General features: G+C 47.1%; 1 long non-coding RNA gene across 4 annotated transcripts; it reads left to right on the plus strand.

The window, feature by feature from the left end:
• Nucleotides 1-294: 294 nt before the first annotated feature.
• Nucleotides 295-9,339, plus strand: LOC108518414 (uncharacterized). 4 transcript variants are annotated; one of them, XR_001882366.1, is made up of 3 exons: nt 295-397; nt 2,526-2,734; nt 9,003-9,339. It is a non-coding gene; the product is annotated as an uncharacterized LOC108518414 (long non-coding RNA). The 4 variants fall into 4 exon arrangements; XR_001882364.1 differs by lacking the exon at nt 295-397 and adding an exon at nt 427-535 and having other exon boundaries at nt 9,003-9,337; XR_001882363.1 differs by lacking the exon at nt 295-397 and adding an exon at nt 437-545 and having other exon boundaries at nt 9,003-9,337.
• Nucleotides 9,340-11,199: the final 1,860 nt, after the last annotated feature.

The following is an 11,199-nucleotide window of genomic DNA, read 5'->3' on the forward strand; positions in this document are numbered from 1 at the left end:
ATCTTGTGAACACGTTGCCAAGACCTCTTGCATGGCCATGGAAGGGGCCTGGGTAAGTTTGAGGGCCCAGAAGCGGAAGCCCCGCTAAGCGTCGGGGTTCTTTACCGTAAAGGCCCTTTAAAAGGCGGACCCAAAGGGAAGTTGCCGGGAGGCTCGCGCTAGCCTGAGTTTCTCGGGTCGAGGAGCACTGTGGCGGCAGAGGAGCCTCGCCAGTCTGGCTCACGGCGTGTGGCCGGCCCAGGGTAGCTTCCCAAAGATGAAGCTGTGGCCTCTCCCAGCCAAACCCCACTCAGAGGGGACCGCTGACCCATCCCCGCCCTCCTGCGACCCCTGCTCGGTTCCCAGAAAGGACAGCGACCTCCAACCCGCCCTCGCCCTCCGCAAATCTCAGTCTCAGGTTTCAAAAGGAGCGCGCCCCATTAGGCCCGCCCCTCACTTCCGGCTTGTAAACGCGTGGGTTCCACAGATCTCGCGATAGCGCGTCTTCTCATCGCTGGCGCTCACCCTGGGCGGCCTCGCCCGAGGTTTACTTCAGGTCGGCTGAGGTCGGCTGCTCTGTTGGCACTTGGGATGTGGGCTTTTCCCCAGGCCCGTTATATGGCAGCATCGGCTGGACTCTTAAGGCCCACCGGCTCCTTTAAGTGCACCCGTCCCTAACGGTTCCTATCGAGAGGCTAGGCGCCGGGAACCGCCTTCAACCCTGTGCTCACGGTCGTACTGTGCTGCGCACGAGTGATAAAGACTCAGACATCCTAATGACCGTTCTAGGCTCTCACTGGGTGCCGGACACGGGGCTCCACACACGTCTTCTCAATTGATACCCACAATAACCCCGAGAGAAAGGCGTGGTTTTTTACCCTCTTTATACAAATGGGGAAACTGAGGCTCAAAAGAGTGAAGGAACCTGCCGAGGATCACAGAAAAGGATGCGGCCAAAACTCGAAGTCAGTCTGGCTGCAGCTCTAAGTCCTCATTACTGTCGTAGAGTAGTTTGTCAGCAGGTCCTTCGGTCCTTAGATTTCTAGGGGACGCTGGAGTTCTTGTGAAGTGCCGGGGATTTGGGTCCACACAGATACAGGTGCATAGGAAAATCCAGGCACCTTCTTTGTTCTGTGGCCTTAAACGACTTGCTTAACCTTTCTGGGGCTCATTTTTCTTCAACTGATGGGGTTAATAATAATACTTCATAGGATTGTCGTGAGGGTTCAGTGCCTACTCCATAGTAAGCTCTCAATAAATGGAAACTGGTGCTATTAATACTCTTATCCTCTCACGTGTTGTACAGTGTTCAAGGTGCAGGAGGTGCTTAATAAACCAGAGTGAATGGTGAATGAATGGAGGAAGAAATGTAGAGTCTGGCCAGACACCATGTGGTCCTTGCCTCCAGGTCCCTAGTCTTAGTTATTTTTGAGACGGAGTTTTCGCTTTTGTTGCCCAGGCTGGAGTGCAGTGGCGTGATCTCGGCTTACTGCAATCTTTGCCTGCCAGATTCAGGCGATTCTCCTGCCCCAGCCTCCCGGGTAGCTGGGACTACAGGCACTCACCACCATGCCCAGCTAATTTTTTTGTATTTTTTTAGTAGAGATGGGGTTTCACCATGTTGGCCAGGCTGTCTCTAACTCCTGACCTCAGGTGATTTGGCCGCCTCGGCCTCCCAAAAAGTGCTGGGATTACAGGCATTAGCCACTGCACCTAGCCAGCCCCCTAATCTCTTACCCACTTCACTATGTGGTGCCACTTCAAAGGGCTTGAACTGAGAAATGACTGTTCCTCTTCTTCCCAAAACAGCTGTGTGTGTGTGCATGTGCGTGTATTTTAACTTGTTTTGTTTTGTTTTGAGGCAGAGTCTCGCTCTGTCACCCAGGCTGGAGTGCAGTGGCACAATCTCGGCTCACTGCAAGCTCTGCCTCCTGGGTTCACGCCATTCTCCTGCCTCAGCGTCCCAAGTAGCTGGGACTACAGGCACCCACAACCACACCCGGCTAATTTTTTGTATTTTTAGTAGAGATGGGGTTTCATCGTGTTAGCCAGGATGGTCTCGATCTCCTCACCTCGTGATCCGCCTGCCTCGGCCTCCCAAAGTACTGGGATTACAGGCGTGAGCCACTGCACCTGGCCTTAACTTGTTATTGAAGTAACGTACAGAAAAATACACAAATCCTACGTGCACTTAACTTTTAACACAATGAACAAAGTGGTATAATCAGGTCCCTGAGGAAGAAACAAATCATTATCAGCTCCCCAAACCCTTCTCCTGTTTCCCTCTATTCACTGCATCCCCTGTAGTGATAACCACTATTATGCCTTTCTAATGTTATGTTATGTTATGTTATGTTATGTTATGTTATGTTATGTTATGTTATTTTTTTTGGAGATGGGGTCTCGCTTTGTCACCCAAGCTGAAGTGCAGTGGCATGATCATAGCTCACCGTAGCTTTGACCTACTGGGCTGGAATTACAGGCCACCGCACCAGGCCACTATCCTGCCTTCCAACTGCATAAGTTAACTTTGCCTGTTTTTGCAGATGCCACTGGGATCATACAGTGTGTGCTCTTCTGGAACTTCCCAGATCTCCATGTGCCCTCACCTTCAGTGAGAGTCTGAGAAGAAGCCAGGTGGGGTTGCTCCCCACATGGTCGGGGCTGCTGCCAAATGCCACTCATCTCACCGTCACCTGCTGCCTCTCTGCCTGCCCCCTGGCCCATGGTTCTCTGACATCTCTCTCTCACTAAGGTGGGAAAGCATATTCTGTTTCTCATTCTCAGCTCTTTCATAAAGAGTTCCCACAGCAGAGATGTCTGTGCCCTGGTGAGCCTGTTCTTGCCATATACCCCAAATCTTTCCCTTTCCACCAGGAAGGCCTGAGGCCTGAGGGAGTGAGGGTAGAGGTACACTGAGCCCCAGTGGTCATGCCCAGCCTCACAACATTCCAAATAGCACTCCTCCCTCTGCCCTGTTTCGCGAACCCCTTCCCCATCCAGTGAAACATTTTTCTCACTCAGGGTGATGAGCTCTCAGGCCTCTGCTGTTCATCCCCTGCAGTCTGCCATCCACTACAGTCCCCCAGCCCACCAGATACCAGGGAACCCCAACTGTGGCCGTGGTTTACTTCCTTTTCCAAGGATTTCTGATGCCATGCTGGTTAAGGGACATGGCTTAAGGGTCTAGGTGTGTTACATATGAGGAGAGTAAGGCTCTGAGAAATTTAAGGAATTTTCCAAAACCATATAATTTATAAGTGATGAGAATTAGACCTCAGAAGTGCCATTTGATGCAAGGCTAGAAGGCTGAGTGTCTGCTAAGGACCACCATTCAGTGAGACTAAAATGGATGAGATGTCTAGGTACTTTATATGTATTACATCTAGTCCTCAAAACAACTTCAGCAGATGGGTGTTTTTATTTCAATATAGCAGATACAGAGACTGAGGTCCAGAGAACTTAATGACTTTGCTTTAGGTCACAGGGATAGTGAAAGATTAAACTAGGATTCAACCCCTCCTGCCGCACAGGCTGACCCCAAAGCCTGGCTCTTTCCTCTGCACTGTGCCATGCTCCCTGGAAGGATTTTGACAAGAGCAGATGTGAGTGGACATGGAGCTAAGACATGACAGTTAGGGTACATTCCAGAGAGAGGGACACATGGACCACAGAGGGGTTGTTTCCATTTCCTGTTACTGAGTAACAAACCACTCCAAAATTCAGTGGCTTAAAATAACCATTTACATCCCACAGTCCTGTGGGTTGACTACAATCAGCTGGGCAGTTCTCATGTGGGGTCTCTCAAGCAGTTCAGTCAGATGGTGGTTAAGACTGGAGTCATCTGAATGAAGGCTCAACTCGGCTGGATATCCAAGATGACTTTTTTTTTTTTTTGAGACAGAGCCTCACTTTGTCACCCAGGCTGGAGTGCATTGGCGCAATCTCAGTCACTGCAACTTCCACCTCCAAGGTTCCAGTGATTCTCATGCCTCAGCCTCCTGAGTAGCTGGGACTACAGGCACGTGCCACCATGTCCGGCTAATTTTTTGTATTTTGGATAGAGATAGGGTTTCACCATGTTGGCCAGGATGGTCTTGAACTCCTGGCCTCAAGTTATCTGCCTGCCTCGGCCTCCCAAAGCACTGAGATTATACGCGTGAACCACTGAGCTCAGCCCCAAAATGACTTTTTAAAGTCACATGCCTGGCACCTCATCTGGAACTGGTAGGGCCTGCCCAGGCATTACTCTCTCTCCATACAGCCTTCCCATGTGGCTTGTTTCGGGTTCCTCATAGTGTGGTGGTCTCAGGGTAGACAGACCTCATACACGGTGGCTGACTTGCCCCAGAGTGAACATTCCAAGAGACTGAGGCAAAAACTGCAAAGTTTCCTATTCCCTCTCTTCAGCAGTCATGCAGCTTCGCTTCCACAGCATGCCCAGTGCAAAGGAAGCATGGACCGACCCTTTCAAGGGGAGGGGACAATACACAAGTGTGAAGCATGATTCACGGGGGACCATCTCTGGGGCCCAGCTATTACAGGGGCCGAGGCAGGAAGGGACAGATCAGGGAACTGCACAGTCATGCTTCAGTGGAACATAGTGCACAAGTGAGAAAAAACTGGAGATGACCGTTTATGGCAGATGGTGGAGGGCTTCAGTGCTGAGGAACCTGCATATGGATACACACTGGAGTCTTTAGCTGCCCAGCATCTGAGCCCCCTTCATATGCTGGTGGAGTCTCTCTAATATGAGTCTTAGTGAGAAGTCAGATACTTGCTCCCCTGGCCCCTGGCAGAAAGATCACAGCCAAATCAATGCTCCCAATCAGGATTCTAAATCTTCAGTAAGTGAACCAAGGAGGAAGAGGACTGTTTATAATTCACCCTAGAGGCGGCAGCAGCCAGTGCTCAGGGTGGTGGTAGCCATGTGGGAAGCAGTCCCCAAGCCCAGGGGCTGCAGCCCCTTAATCAGGCTGCACTGGGACAGGATTTAGCTAAAGTTCTAGCTGCCTAGCTTCTCTTGGCTCCTGCTTGCTTCCTGAGCCTGGTCTTGAGGCTTCCTGTCAATTCTGTGAGTTCCCTGATGTAATCCCAGTAAATTCCTCTTCTACTAAGTGAACCAGGGTCTGTTTCTGTTGTTTGCAATTAACAACCCAAATTGGTACAAAGATCCATTGAGAGCTTTAGTCAGAGGAAATGACATGATCAGAGCACATTGTGGGAGAGAAAAACAGAACAATAGGATAGGGATGGATTGAAGAGGAAGAAAGAGGAATGAGAGAGGCTAGTAGGAAGGCCGTTGTGATGTTTGAGGTGTGTGGTGAACTAGGATATTGACCGTGTGAATGAAGTAGAAGAATAAGCAGATCTTGGTCACTGATTGAATATAGAAAAGAGAAGAGAAGGTGAGAGTCCAAGTTTACAGCACTTTTGAGGCTCAGTGACTAAGAAAGTGATGACGTGACAAAGAGGAACAAGCAAGTTAAGAAGAACTGGTTTGGAAGGGAAAGTCATTCATTCATTTAATCAACAAATATTAAATGCCTGGTCTATACCAAGCACTGTGCTAGGCACTGAGAAAAGAGCAGTAAACAAAACAAAGTCTTAGCCTTTAGCAAATACATGCATAAGATAATGAATCTGCATTAATAAAGTTTGAGCCGGGCGTGGTGGCTCATGCCTGTAATCCCAGCACTTTGAGAGGCTGAAGTGGGCGGATCACTTGGGGTCAGAAATTCGAGACCAGCCTGGCCAACATGGTGAAACCCCATCTCTACTAAAAATACAAAAAAATGAGCTGGGCGTGGTGGCAGGTGCCTGTGATCCCAGCCGCTCAGGAGGCTGAGGCAGGAGAATAGCTTGAACCCGGGAGGCAGAGGAGTCAGAGGTTGCAGTGAGCCGAGATGGCGCCATTGCACTCCAGCCTGGGCAACAGAGCAAGACTCTGTCTCAAAAATAAAATAAAATAAAATAAAAATAAAACTTGAGTTGGTGGTATCACACACATGCAGCAAAACATGTATAGCTGGCAGCTGGAACTTCAAGAAAGATCATAGGAGGCCGGGTGTGGTGGCTCACGCCTGTAATCCCAGCACTTTGGGAGGCCAAGATGGGTGGATCACCTGAGTTCAGGAATTCAAGACCAGGCTGGCCAACATGGCGAAACCCTGTCTCTACTAAAATACAAAAATTAGCCCGGCGTGGTGGTGCACACCTGTAATACCAGCTACTCAGGAGGCCGAGGCAAGAGAATCACTTGAACCCAGGAGGCAGAGGTTGCGGTAAGCTGAAATCACACCACTGCACTCCAGCTTGGGTGACAGAGCGAGACTCTCTCTCAAAAGAAAAAACAAGAAAGATCACAGGAAGGAATATTGGGTCTGAAGACAGAAGTTAGTAGTCATTTCCATAGACATTTATTTATTTATTCATTTATTCACTTATATTTATTGAGTTCCTACTATGTACTCAATACCATTCTTGGCATTAGAAATACAGCAAAAAACAAGAGAGTCTCAGCTCTCATAGAGTTTCCATTGTAGAGCGTGGAGGCAGAGAGTAAACAAATACACAAATATAGTCAAATACGTGATTTATACTATGAAGAAAAATAAAGCAAGGTAAAGGTAAGAGGAAGTTTGCTATGTTATACAGGATGTTCTGCCAAGGCTCCTTTTTTCTATGTTTATTTTTTGTGGGTTTTTTTTTTTTTTTCTTTTTTGAGACAGGGTCTTGCCCTGTCAATCAGACTGGAGTACAGTGGCTTGATCATAGCTCACTGTAGAGTTGAACTCCTGGGATCAAGTGATCCTCCCGCCTCAGCCTCTCAAAGCACTGGGATTCCAGGCATGATGTACCATGCAAGGCTCCTCTCATAAGGATATGTTTCAGTGAGGTCCTGAATGAAGAAAAACAGCATTCATGTGGTTATCTGGAGGAAACCTATTTCAGGCAGAGGGAGGAGGTGCAAAGGCCCTGAGGCAAGACAGTGTTTGGATTGTTCAAAGAATTTGCAGGAGGCCAGTGTGGCTGAAGTAAAGTGGATGAGAGAGAGTTGGAGGAGAAAATGAGGTGAAAGAGGTGGCAGGGAGCCAATCCTATTGAGCCTTGTAAGTCATGGTGACCTGTAAGTCTCACCTCACTGCAACCTCCCCCTCCCAGGTTCAAGAGATTCTCCTGCCTCAGCCTCCCGAGTAGCTGGGACTACAGGTGTACATCACCATGCCCAGCTAATTGTACTAAGTACTTTGGCTCTTGTGCTGTGTAGGATAGGAAGACTTTAGAGACCTTTGAGCAGAGGAGGCACATTGCATGACTGACACTTTAGAAGGATCACTTGGGCTGCTGAGTATGGAATAGACTGGGGCTGTGTAATGGCAGAATCAAGGGGAGCAACTAGGAGACAGCTGTAGTCAATTAAGCCAAGAGATGATGATGGCTTGGACTAGGAAGGTAATGATGGAGGAAGTGACATGTGATCAGACTTTAGATAGAAATTGATGGGGAACTAACACGATCTGCCAATGGGTTTGATGACTCTAGGATTTTTTTTAATGGGAATAACTGGAAGAGCATTTGCCATTTACTGAATAGAGAGGATTGAGAAGTACATCTAAAGCTCCAAGAATGGCCAGGCACAGTGGCTCATGCCTGTAATCCCAGCACGTTGGAAGGCTGAGGTGGGTGGATCACTAGAGCTCAGGAGTTCAAGACCAGCCTGGGCAACATAGCGAAACACCTAGCTCTATAAAAAATACAAAAATTAGCCAAGGGTAGTAGTACGCACCTGTAGTCTCAGCTACTTGGGGGGCTAGGGCAGGAGAATTTCTTGAACCCAGGAAGTCAAGGCTGCAATGAGCTGTATTTGCAACACTGCACTCCAGGCTGCGGGAAAAGTGAGACCCTGTCTTAAATAAATAGAGGCCAGGCACGGTGGCTCACACCTGTAATCCCAGCACTTTGGGAGGCTGAGGTTGGTGGATCACGAGGTCAGGAAATCGAGACCATTCTGGCTAACATGGTGAAACCCTGTCTCTACTAAAAATACAAAAAAATTAGCCAGGCGTGGTGGTGGGCGGCTGTAGTCCCAGCTACTTGGGAGGCTGAGGCAGGAGAATGGCATGAAGCTCTGCCAGGAGGCGGAACTTGCAGTGAGCGGACATCGCGCCACTGCACTCCAGCCTGGGGGACAGACCGAGACTCCGTCTCAAAAATAAAATAAAAAATAGGCCGGGCGCGGTGGTTCAAGCCTGTAATCCCAGCACTTTGGGAGGCCGAGACGGGTGGATCACGAGGTCAGGAGATGGAGACTATCCTGGCTAACACGGTGAAACCTGGTCTCTACTAAAAAAATACAAAAAACTAGCCGTGCGAGGTAGCGGGCGCCTGTAGTCCCAGCTACTCGGGAGGCTGAGGCAGGAGAATGGCCGGAACCCGGGAGGCGGAGCTTGCAGTCAGCTGAGATCCGGCCACTGCACTCCAGCCTGGGCGACAGAACGAGACTCCATCTCAAAAAAATAAAATAAAATAAAATAAAATAAATAAAGCCCCAAGAATAGTGAAACCATTTCCAGCCTTCCTGACTGCCTGCTGGTCTTTCATTTTGAATAATTTCACTCAAAAGCCATAATGTAGAGCCAAGCAAGACAAGGCACCCATGCAGGGGCAGAGGGGACATTGGGCTGGCATAGGTTATGAAAGCCAAAGATAGAAGAAGACAGTGTCTGCAAGGGGAGTGGAGGGAGCAGCAGCAGTGATGATGAACCAGTTACTTACACAGGATTAATCCGATAAGAAGAAAAAGAGAAGTTACAAAAATGGAAAAGGAGAAAACAAAAATAAGCCCTATGGTGTTGGATTGGAATCAAAGGTGAACTCATTGTTTTTTACATGGAAAGATCAATAGAAGATAGACAGATAGGTAGGTAGGTAGGTAGGTAGGTAGGTAGGTAGGTAGGTAGGTAGGTAGAGAGATAGATAGTAGACATAAATATGTGTATAATAATACATATATTTTCTAGGACTGTCCACTGAGAGGTCTGGAAACAATGACACTCCTAGAACAATGAGCACATCTAGCACCCAGATCTTGGCTTCTACACATCATTCTCCATTAAAAGAAAGAAGCATCCCTTGGAGCAATGGCTGATTCCAGAGCTGTGGCAGAGAAAGTACAAGATGAGTCTGGAACATCTTGCTGTGACAGAAAGTAAGCAAGTGCTCAAAGAATTATGGCAATAGAAACCAGCTTGGCAGCTGGACAAAATCTGGGAAATTTTAAGCATCAAAATAAATAATGAGGTAATGAGGAAAACACTCAACATCTGTAATATTGCTGTCAAAGTTGCATAACCTACATCTAATCATGAGGAAACAACAAATAAGCCCAAATTAAGGGCCATTCTACAATAGCACTGTACTATTCTTCTAAATTGTCCTGGTCATGAAAGTAAAGGAAAGGCTTAGGAATCATTTCAGACAGAGGGAGACTGGAAAGACCGGCAACTAAATGCAATGAATAATCCTGGACTGGATCCTTTGGTTATAAAGGACAGCATTGGGCCAATTGATGAAAGTCCAGTAAGGTCTGGGGGTTATATAGAACCAATGTATCGATGTTAATTTCCTGATTGTGAGCATTGTGTTAGATTATGAAAGAGCATGTCCTCATTTGTAGAAAATATATATTAAAATGTTAGGGAGTAATGAGGCATCATGGAGGCAACTTACTCATAAGTGGTTCAGGAAAGGGGGAAGTTCTTTGTATATCATTGTAACTTTTCTATACCTTTGAAATTACTTCAAAAGAAAAAGACAAGGAAAGAGTGAATGAAATCCCTGAGGCAGTGGAGAGTGAGAGGAGGATGAGGCAGTGCAGTATCAACCACTGACACCAAAGGGTTCCATATATGTAAGGAGAGGGCAGCTAATAATGTGTAATGCTGCAAAAAGAAGAGAATTTTTAAAAAGGTTTAATACCTATTTACAAATTTTCTACATTATTAATCATGGCAGCATCTTCATACATGTGCAATGCAATGGAAAGTAAACCCATTATTCCATTCACAGACAATACTGAATGTGTATATGGATTTGGCTTCCACATGGAAGCAACTAACAACTTCTTGACTTCCCCGGGCCCTGGGATTCAGAGGTTGGAAACCTGTTCTTACTACAAACCATTAAAGTTTTAAAAAGAAAATCACAATGACATAATTATGTTAGCTCTTGTCAGGAGGCCAGGTCCCCCAATTCCTAGTTTTAAACGGGATCTTTTTAAAAATTTAGTGTATTCTGGCCAGGGGCAGTGACTCAGTCCCTGTAACCCCAACACTTTGGGAGTCGGAGGCGGGAGGATCGCTTGAGCCCAGGAGTTCAGAGAACAGCCTGAACAACAAAGCGAGACTCCACCTCTTAAAAAAACAAAACAAAACAAAACAAACAAACAAACAAAAAAAAAACGCCGAAAAACCGATTGTGGTGGCATACTCCTGTAGTCCTGTAGTCCCAACTACTCGAGAGGCTGAGGTGGGAGAATCGCTTGAGCTCTGGGGGTCCAGGCTGCAGCAAGCCTTGATTGCACCACTGCACTCCAGCCTAGGCGGCAGGGCGAGGCCCTGTCCCAAACAAAATTACATAAATTAATTTGAATAAAATTTAGTGTAATCTAATGATATAATTTGATGCTCACATTTTGGGAGAAAATAATCTGTATACATAATTATTAATGTGCCCAAGTAACACACGTTCATTATAGACAGATGGAAAATGCAGATAAACAGAGAACAAATTTTAAGCCACCTATACGCCCACCATCCAAAAATAATTTGTTAGCGTTTTGATGTCTATTTTAGACTTTCAAAATGCAAATCGCATCTATAATTTTTTGCAGTTAAAGAGGGACGCTGCCCTGTGCTATTTTGTATCTTGCGTCTTCTCCTCCACCCCCCATCCCTTTAGAGCAAACACGGTCTCAGGAACTAAATATACTTCAAACGCCTCATTTTTAAGGACGCGGCAAGGAATTCCATTGAGCAAATGGACGGTGACTTATGTAATCATGTTCCTATTTAAGGACTTTTACGTTGGGTGCGGAGAGATAGTGCCGCAGAACCTGCGGACGAAGCCGAGACAAGTCGAAAATCGGAGGTTGGTGGACAGCTAGCTAGGTAGCTGAGCCGGGTTTTAAGCACACAGGGACGGAGGAAAGAGGGCCAC

The sequence above is a fragment of the Rhinopithecus bieti genome, unplaced genomic scaffold, assembly GCF_001698545.2.
Source record: "Rhinopithecus bieti isolate Rb0 unplaced genomic scaffold, ASM169854v2 scaffold_42532, whole genome shotgun sequence".
Lineage (NCBI taxonomy): Eukaryota > Metazoa > Chordata > Mammalia > Primates > Cercopithecidae > Rhinopithecus > Rhinopithecus bieti.